Genomic DNA, 10,000 nt, shown 5'->3' with positions numbered 1-10,000 from the left:
TCATTATGCATGTAATAAGCACACAAGAAATTACACCATATCTTATCGTAACAAAAAACTCGATGCACACATACCATTTTCCTTTAAATCTTATCAAGAACGAGAGTATTGGCCTGGTTTCCGTACGCTGACCCACCACAGTGCAAACCAGACGCGATTCCCTGACGTCAGAAACCTGTTATCGTCTTCCCTGGCTCCCGCGAGATCCCCAGCCATATTCATCTCTTCCATCCTCCACGGGAAAAAAAAACAGCGTTTGGTTTTCAACGATTTGTGCCACAGACGTACGCTTAAAGCAGCTCTCAGACATCGAAATGAGCAGTAAAGACAAGTTTTCTCCTTATTTTGGATAGATGATGATATTTTACTATGTTTTTAAGCTTATTACGGGATGTCGCTTACATTGTCAGATCTCATCCTCTAGTTTATGTAATTAGGTTAGTAGTGGGTGATTTTAAGTAAATAAAGTTTAATTAATAATAATAATAAAGGCTAATAATTATAAACGTTAATTAATAATAATAATAATAATAATAATAATAATAATAATAATAATAATAATAATAATAATAATCTTTATGTCTACAAGTACATGATTAAGTTTAGTGTATAGCCTAAGTCTACCGAGATTCAATATTACTGGACTATCATCTTTGATAAGAACGTGCAGAAGCTAAAGTACAATAAGAACTCTTGAAAAGAATGTCCCATGTAGAGGCCAGATTTAAATGCGGCACCATTACCTGTCTTTGGATTATCTGAAGTTGTTTAGAAGCATGAAGGAGTGATAGAAAATGTATTTATCATTTGCCTTCATTCTCAGGAGCGTGAGTCTAGACGCGAGGGCTCAAGGATGATTTTGAAGCGACTTAATGTTAAATGACGACCTTTCAGCTTGATGTATTCTCGGAACAAATAATTTATTTGAAAAATGTGGATGAAAATTTAGGCGAAAGGGCTTTCGTGGAGGTTAGGAGCATTTTGAAAAAAATAATTTGATAAGAGAGTGCCACGTGGTTTAGAGTGCTTTGCTAACAGCCAAAACGCCTGGGTTCAGTCTCTGCTGGGGTGAGACAGTTAGTCTCCTTACACCCAACTACCCCCAATTTTCCCCTATCAGTAAACAGGTACCAGGGTGGTAATTGACTTTTGTAAGTCGCATCCTGAAGAAGAAAGAGGACTTTAATGGAAATATGCCATGGTGGCTTTCTTGCGTCATTCTGGGTTACTAACCTTCCAGCTTAGTAACCCAGGATAAGGTCTGTTTTTCATTATCATTCTCCAGTCGAATTTATTGGACACTAAAATTCTTCTTCATCTAGGGACTCGGAAATACATTGCCGAAATAAAGTGCATATCACATTTTACATTAATATATTATAATCATAGGAAAGCGCTAACCCAGTAGGGTTTGAGTCGAAAAAGATAAACTCCAGCAATGGAATTATCTTGGGTAACGCAGGAGTGGATTCATCTGTAAAAAGCCTGCATTTGTGGTCACTGTGGTGGCCCGTGCTAACCTCCCTATGGTGTATAGAAATATACGTAGTAGGATGAATCTTATTAGAGCCAACCGATCCAGTGGGTAACGCATTGGCCTGTGAGTTTTAGGACTCACTCACCATGGATTCAAACCCCACCTGTGATTATCAACTTATTATATTCCTGAAGAAACGGAAACCCCGTAAAGTTAAACTAAATAATTTATAACTTGATAATACAGGATGCGAAAATTATTTAGGAGTCATAGTAAGCAGAAATATGAAGCCAAGACAGTAGTTCCCAATCGTGTTCAATGAGGCCAACAGCTGGGAAATTTGTGGTAATCGGGTTTGATCCGAGGAAATAAAAGGTAGTCCTCCACCATGAAGGGTTAGGAACGTGTCAAAAGAATTAAAAAATATATATTCTTCTATCCGCCTTTCAGTGGGTGAGGCAACCGGGTAGGATGTCACGGAGGTGAGACAATTATAGCTCTAGCGTGGAGAGAAGTATAGCCTCGTCAGCCTCTTATATATCCAGAAAACGTTGGAGAGAGGGGATGAAAACAAATGAGAAGTTCCTGAAAGCTCTTTCAGTTCGTGAAGCTGCCAAGTCTTCACGCCTGCTGAGGTGTTTACATGCGTGACGTCACCAGCCTGACGCCATGATAAGCAAGGAGAGAGTGATGTTGCCCGGGTGGCCGCCTCTCACTCTTGCTGGGTAATACAGGCAAGCTTGAGCCTGATATATATTTAAATTCATCGGTAAACTTGCATGGGTCATTCAGCGCAGGGAAGAGGGGAAGCTACATCCTCCAGTTGCTGAGAGCAGGGTAAATGCGACACTCTCTGAAAAAGGCAGAACCTGAGAAGGAAACTGGTGGATCAAGTAGAGCACCTTCTCACAACTAAAACATTATAGTTCTATCCTAGTATGGGGAGAGACGTGGGCAGGTTTTTTTTTTTTTTACTCTTGTGCCCCTGTACTCCTAGCAGTAAAAAGGTACCTGGGTGCTTGCCAACTGTTGTTGGCCGCATCCTATGGGGCGGTATTAAATCTTCGCTAAGGCTTGGTTTTCAAATGAGCTGAGGTCATTTCAGCCGTGTAAATTCAACGGTGAAAAAGAAAAAAGATAGATTGCTACAGAAGGACTGGCATAAAGAGAAAGAAGAACAATGCTAAAAGAAGAAGCTAGCAAGTATAAAGAGGGAAAAGGTGATCTAACTAGATTTAAGGATTTAGAATACGCGAGATAAAGGAAATATAGGAGATGTGACCGATTTAGATAAGATTAATAGGATTTAGAAAAAACAAGGATTATTTAGAAGAGATGGGAAGCTGCGAAGAGATTTGGTCTATTAGATAGGATCTAGAAACCATGCAAAAGGCTTAGAAGCACTGAAGAGCGTCCAGAAAAGATGGGTGTAATAAAGTAGACTCAGGAGGACATTTAAGAGCTATAAAGGTTTTATAAAGACTTGGGAGGATTTAAACGAGCCAGTGAGAATTAAACACAATTTGGGAAGTTACTGAACCCCTGGGAAAAAATAACAAAACTAATCCGCAATTTGGGTTGTAGAAAAGAAGAATATCACATATACAGATATTTGGATCAAGCAGGAGGCATTGTAGGCATTTAGGAGCATGATAAAATGCTGACGATGATATGTTAGATCCTGGAAACTGTAGAAGACCCGTTAGAGAAAACTTATAGTGGCTAAAAGGATGTATTATAGCTGGGAGGATGTATAGTAGCTAGAAAGATGTATTATAGCTGGGAGGATGTATAGTGGCTAAAAAGATGTATTATAGCTGGGAGGATGCATAGTGGCTAGAAAGATGTATTATAGCTGGGGGATATATAGTGGCTAGAAGGATGTATAATAGCTGGGAGGATGTATAGTGGCTAGAAAGATGTATTATAGCTGGGAGGATGTATAGTGGCTAAAAAGATGTATTATAGTGGTTAGAAAGGTCAAAAATGCAAAAATGCTCCTATATTAGTCAATACAGGAAAAGATATTACAGGAAAAAAAAATAACGTGAAAATAATACTACAGAGGTCGATAGAGGTCAAAAGTTTGCTGCAGAGAAACTCACTAAAGGTCAGTATGCTGCTACAAAGGTCTATAGACATAATAATGCCACTACAGAGGTCAACAGATCAATATGCAACGGAAGTCAAAAAGCAGCAACAGAGGTCAAACAGACATAAATATACTACAACAGGGAAGCCCAGTAAAGATGAAAATCTTATTCCATAAACTAAGTTTTATAACCTAAAGTAAGATAACAAATGCCAACCAGTAATGTCTCCTTCAAAATATAATACCACGACCGAGAATAACTTTTAACACATATTCTGATAATGGACATCATGGGAGAAATATATGAAGAAAAAGTAATATATTTTTTCAGATTCAGTGAGCACAAAGGTTTCTGACCTGGTCAGTACTAGTACTTTGGCCAGAGTTGGGATATAATTTTAATTTTCACTTCCTGAATTACTGGCAGAGAATTCAGTGGGGAAAACTTTGGAAAAGAGGGATCGTAAAAAGAGTATCAGGGGAAAAATTTTCTTCACGAGAGCTCTTTGTTGATTGGAGAGTTCGTCCGCTCTTTTTATCTGATCAAATCTGATTATCTCTCCTTTCCCAAGTGCTGTGTGACCCATGCAGGTTTAGCGTTTCTCTAGAAAATTAATAATAATAATGATAACACTATTATAATAATAATAACTATTATTAATTATTATTATAATCATTAATAATTAAAAATAATATTAATAATAATAATAATTATTATTATTATTATTATTATTATTATTATTATTATTATTATTATTATTATTATTATTATTATTATTATTATTATTATTATTATTATTACAAAATGATAATAATAATAATGGAAAACCTTACTTCCTTCATATTAACATTGACAAGTTAAAAATTACACAAAGTGTTTGTTTTATTGTTTTGGCTTGCAGCTACAACTTTGTTGTCAGTATGAGCAACTTGAGGTATATTAAGTCATCGCTCTAGCTTGTTTACAAACACGGTTTTATTTACACAGTTGTGAAAAGAGGGAATGTTTACACGACGTCCAGAATTGTTTACTCACACATGTAGCCAGGAGCATCGTAAACACCGCGTAAGACGAATGGTGTGTGTGTGGGGGGGTGACAAGTTCAGGGCTTGCAAGTACGTGATCACCTGCTGCTTTATCCTGGGGGGGGGGGTTTACAACGCCACCTGTATGTAGATGGCACTTCCTTAATTAATTTATCACAGTTTAAGAACACATAGCCCAATGCGACTCTTCGTTCAGTGGGTACAACGTTAGGCTTACAAGGGAAAGGACCCGGGTGTGATTTCCCCGAAGAGTGGTGACGTATGGTCACCACTCTTCGTATGGTCAAGCCTTCATGTTCTTGTGGTTCATCTATGTTTTTACCTTCCCTCTATGATCCCTTGTCTCTGTGCCTTGTTTTTCAAAGGCTGTTCCTGTCCTTCCTGTTAAATCACTTGATTATCTTATTTGCCTTAGTCAGGTCTCGCTTCAGGGTTAGATTTATTAGTGTCTCCTTAAAGGTCAATCCACTGAGTTCCAAGACTAGTCTTGTTACAAAAATCTCGATTTTTCTCAATTTTCTGCACATGTTTGACCAGATTTCTGTTCTATGTTGGTTCTGCGTACTATCTGAGAGGCATTATTTATCGTGTATAGAGTCTCTGTTAAGGTACGTGCCAGCAGTAACAGCCTGGTTGATCAGACCCTGATCCACCATGAGGCCTGGTCTCAGAACGGGGCACGGGCGCGTTGACCCCCGAAACCCTCCCCAGTTACACTCCAGGTAAGGTCCCTGACAGACTCACTTTACCCACACTACCAGACCAACGATTTAGCAGAGCTACATTTTGTCAACACCTTCAACTTTGAAACGATCAAGTGTGACTACTATCAATGGAGCAACCACACCTTTAACTAGCCACATCACCAAGCTCCCACTAACACAGTATGTCCATAGGACCTCAGAAATAGAACTCACAATCTCACGCGCAAATTTTTATCTTAGAATCATATAAATTCGCGATTTCGATGATGTCTACATAGAAACTTGAAGCCCGGGGGACCATTGAGAGACTCAGTGCAATCCTGCATATCCGATTACTAGCAGAGCAATTTCCCTTAGGAGGATTACTTTGTTTCTTCGGCTCACGAGAAGCTGAGTGTGTATTTGTCAATTTGTTTGTGTGCCTTTGTTAGATGTGTGTTCTTGCCTCGTTCACTTAGTTTCACTTGCCTACTCGAGGTTGCTAGGGTCGATTTACAGCTACTGTCCCTACGTCTTAACTACGAAATATCAGCTTTACTGCTCCCTGACCTTCAATGCCATATCGTACTTACTCTTAAAGCTATGTATGGCGTTTGCCGTAACCACTTCTAAATCTGTCTCTTCTTGCTCCTTCATGTTTTCCTTTGCTGCGTTTTCCTTGATGCGTCTAGTAGTTCTGTGACGTTCTTGTACACTAGTAATAGTCTCTTAATATTTGGTAGAGAAGTAAAGATTACTGCTACTGCAATTTGTATTCCCTCAGTTAAGATTGGAAAATGTAAGTGATGAGTTCTGCTGCACACAGCCACTGTTGAATTATGTAGCAAAACAGCCACTGTTGAATTCTGTAGCAAAACAGCCACTGTTGAATTATGTAGCAAAACAGCCACTGTTGAATTATGTAGCAAAACAGCCACTGTTGAATTATGTAGCAAAACAGCCACTGTTGAATTCTGTAGCAAAACAGCCACTGTTGAATTATGTAGCAAAACAGCCACTGTTGAATTATGTAGCAAAACAGCCACTGTTGAATTATGTAGCAAAACAGCCACTGTTGAATTATGTAGCAAAACAGCCACTGTTGAATTATGTAGCAAAACAGCCACTGTTGAATTATGTAGCAAAACAGCCACTGTTGAATTCTGTAGCAAAACAGCCACTGTTGAATTCTGTAGCAAAATAGCCACTGTTGAATTCTGTAGCAAAACAGCCACTGTTGAATTCTGTAGCAAACAACCACTGTTGAATTCTGTAGCAAAACAGCCACTGTTGAATTCTGTAGCAAACAGCCACTGTTGAATTCTGTAGCAAACAACCACTGTTGAATTCTGTAGCAAAACAGCCACTGTTGAATTCTGTAGCAAAACAGCCACTATTGAATTCTGTAGCAAACAACCACTGTTGAATTCTGTAGCAAACAGCCACTGTTGAATTCTGTAGCAAACAACCACTGTTGAATTCTGTAGCAAAACAGCCACTGTTGAATTCTGTAGCAAAACAGCCACTGTTGAATTCTGTAGCAAACAACCACTGTTGAATTCTGTAGCAAAACAGCCACTGTTGAATTCTGTAGCAAACAACCACTGTTGAATTCTGTAGCAAACAACCACTGTTGAATTCTGTAGCAAACAACCACTGTTGAATTCTGTAGCAAACAACCACTGTTGAATTCTGTAGCAAACAACAACTGTTGAATTCTGTAGCAAACAACCACTGTTGAATTCTGTAGCAAACAACCACTGTTGAACTCTGTAGCAAAACAGCCACTGTTGAATTCTGAAGCAAACAACCACTGCTGAATTCTGTAGCAAACAACCACTTTTGAATTCTGTAGCAAACAACCACTGTTGAATTCTGTAGCAAAACAGCCACTGTTGAATTATGTTGCAAAACAGCCACTGTTGAATTCTGTAGCAAACAACCACTGTTGAATTCTGTAGCAAAACAGCCACTGTTGAATTCTGTAGCAAACAGCCACTGTTGAATTCTGTAGCAAACAACCACTGTTGAATTCTGTAGCAAAACAGCCACTGTTGAATTCTGTAGCAAAACAGCCACTGTTGAATTCTGTAGCAAACAACCACTGTTGAATTCTGTAGCAAAACAGCCACTGTTGAATTCTGTAGCAAACAGCCACTGTTGAATTCTGTAGCAAACAACCACTGTTGAATTCTGTAGCAAAACAGCCACTGTTGAATTCTGTAGCAAAACAGCCACTATTGAATTCTGTAGCAAACAACCACTGTTGAATTCTGTAGCAAACAGCCACTGTTGAATTCTGTAGCAAACAACCACTGTTGAATTCTGTAGCAAAACAGCCACTGTTGAATTCTGTAGCAAAACAGCCACTGTTGAATTCTGTAGCAAACAACCACTGTTGAATTCTGTAGCAAAACAGCCACTGTTGAATTCTGTAGCAAACAACCACTGTTGAATTCTGTAGCAAACAACCACTGTTGAATTCTGTAGCAAACAACCACTGTTGAATTCTGTAGCAAACAACCACTGTTGAATTCTGTAGCAAACAACAACTGTTGAATTCTGTAGCAAACAACCACTGTTGAATTCTGTAGCAAACAACCACTGTTGAACTCTGTAGCAAAACAGCCACTGTTGAATTCTGAAGCAAACAACCACTGCTGAATTCTGTAGCAAACAACCACTTTTGAATTCTGTAGCAAACAACCACTGTTGAATTCTGTAGCAAAACAGCCACTGTTGAATTATGTTGCAAAACAGCCACTGTTGAATTCTGTAGCAAACAACCACTGTTGAATTCTGTAGCAAAACAGCCACTGTTGAATTCTGTAGCAAACAACCACTGTTGAATTCTGTAGCAAACAACCACTGTTGAATTCTGTAGCAAACAACCACTGTTGAATTCTGTAGCAAACAACCACTGTTGAATTATGTAGCAAAACAGCCACTGTTGAATTCTGTAGCAAAACAGCCACTGTTGAATTCTGTAGCAAAACAGCCACTGTTGAATTCTGTAGCAAACAACCACTGTTGAATTATGTAGCAAAACAGCCACTGTTGAATTCTGTAGCAAACAACCACTGTTGAATTCTGTAGCAAACAACCACTGTTGAATTCTGTAGCAAAACAGCCACTGTTGAATTCTGTAGCAAACAACCACTGCTGAATTCTGTAGCAAACAACCACTTTTGAATTCTGTAGCAAACAACCACTGTTGAATTCTGTAGCAAAACAGCTACTGTTGAATTATGTTGCAAAACAGCCACTGTTGAATTCTGTAGCAAACAACCACTGCTGAATTCTGTAGCAAACAACCACTTTTGAATTCTGTAGCAAACAACCACTGTTGAATTCTGTAGCAAAACAGCTACTGTTGAATTATGTTGCAAAACAGCCACTGTTGAATTCTGTAGCAAACAACCACTGTTGAATTCTGTAGCAAAACAGCCACTGTTGAATTCTGTAGCAAACAACCACTGTTGAATTATGTAGCAAAACAGCCACTGTTGAATTCTGTAGCAAACAACCACTGTTGAATTATGTAGCAAAACAGCCACTGTTGAATTCTGTAGCAAACAACCACTGTTGAATTCTGTAGCAAACAACCACTTTTGAATTCTGTAGCAAACAACCACTGTTGAATTCTGTAGCAAAACAGCCACTGTTGAATTCTGTAGCAAACAACCACTGTTGAATTCTGTAGCAAAACAGCCACTGTTGAATTCTGTAGCAAACAGCCACTGTTGAATTCTGTAGCAAACAACCACTGTTGAATTCTGTAGCAAAACAGCCACTGTTGAATTCTTTAGCAAAACAGCCACTATTGAATTCTGTAGCAAACAACCACTGTTGAATTCTGTAGCAAACAGCCACTGTTGAATTCTGTAGCAAACAACCACTGTTGAATTCTGTAGCAAAACAGCCACTGTTGAATTCTGTAGCAAAACAGCCACTGTTGAATTCTGTAGCAAACAACCACTGTTGAATTCTGTAGCAAAACAGCCACTGTTTAATTCTGTAGCAAACAACCACTGTTGAATTCTGTAGCAAACAACCACTGTTGAATTCTGTAGCAAACAACCACTGTTCAATTCTGTAGCAAACAACCACTGTTGAATTCTGTAGCAAACAACAACTGTTGAATTCTGTAGCAAACAACCACTGTTGAATTCTGTAGCAAACAACCACTGTTGAATTCTGTAGCAAAACAGCCACTGTTGAATTCTGTAGCAAACAACCACTGCTGAATTCTGTAGCAAACAACCACTTTTGAATTATGTAGCAAACAACCACTGTTGAATTCTGTAGCAAAACAGCCACTGTTGAATTATGTTGCAAAACAGCCACTGTTGAATTCTGTAGCAAACAACCACTGTTGAATTCTGTAGCAAAACAGTCACTGTTGAATTCTGTAGCAAACAACCACTGTTGAATTCTGTAGCAAACAACCACTGTTGAATTCTGTAGCAAACAACCACTGTTGAATTCTGTAGCAAACAACCACTGTTGAATTCTGTAGCAAAACAGCCACTGTTGAATTCTGTAGCAAACAACCACTGCTGAATTCTGTAGCAAACAACCACTTTTGAATTCTGTAGCAAACAACCACTGTTGAATTCTGTAGCAAAACAGCTACTGTTGAATTATGTTGCAAAACAGCCACTGTTGAATTCTGTAGCAAACAACCACTGTTGAATTCTG

Source organism: Cherax quadricarinatus, chromosome 53 (assembly GCF_038502225.1).
Source record: "Cherax quadricarinatus isolate ZL_2023a chromosome 53, ASM3850222v1, whole genome shotgun sequence".
In the NCBI taxonomy this organism is placed as follows: domain Eukaryota; kingdom Metazoa; phylum Arthropoda; class Malacostraca; order Decapoda; family Parastacidae; genus Cherax; species Cherax quadricarinatus.
This window is presented reverse-complemented; position numbering follows the sequence as displayed.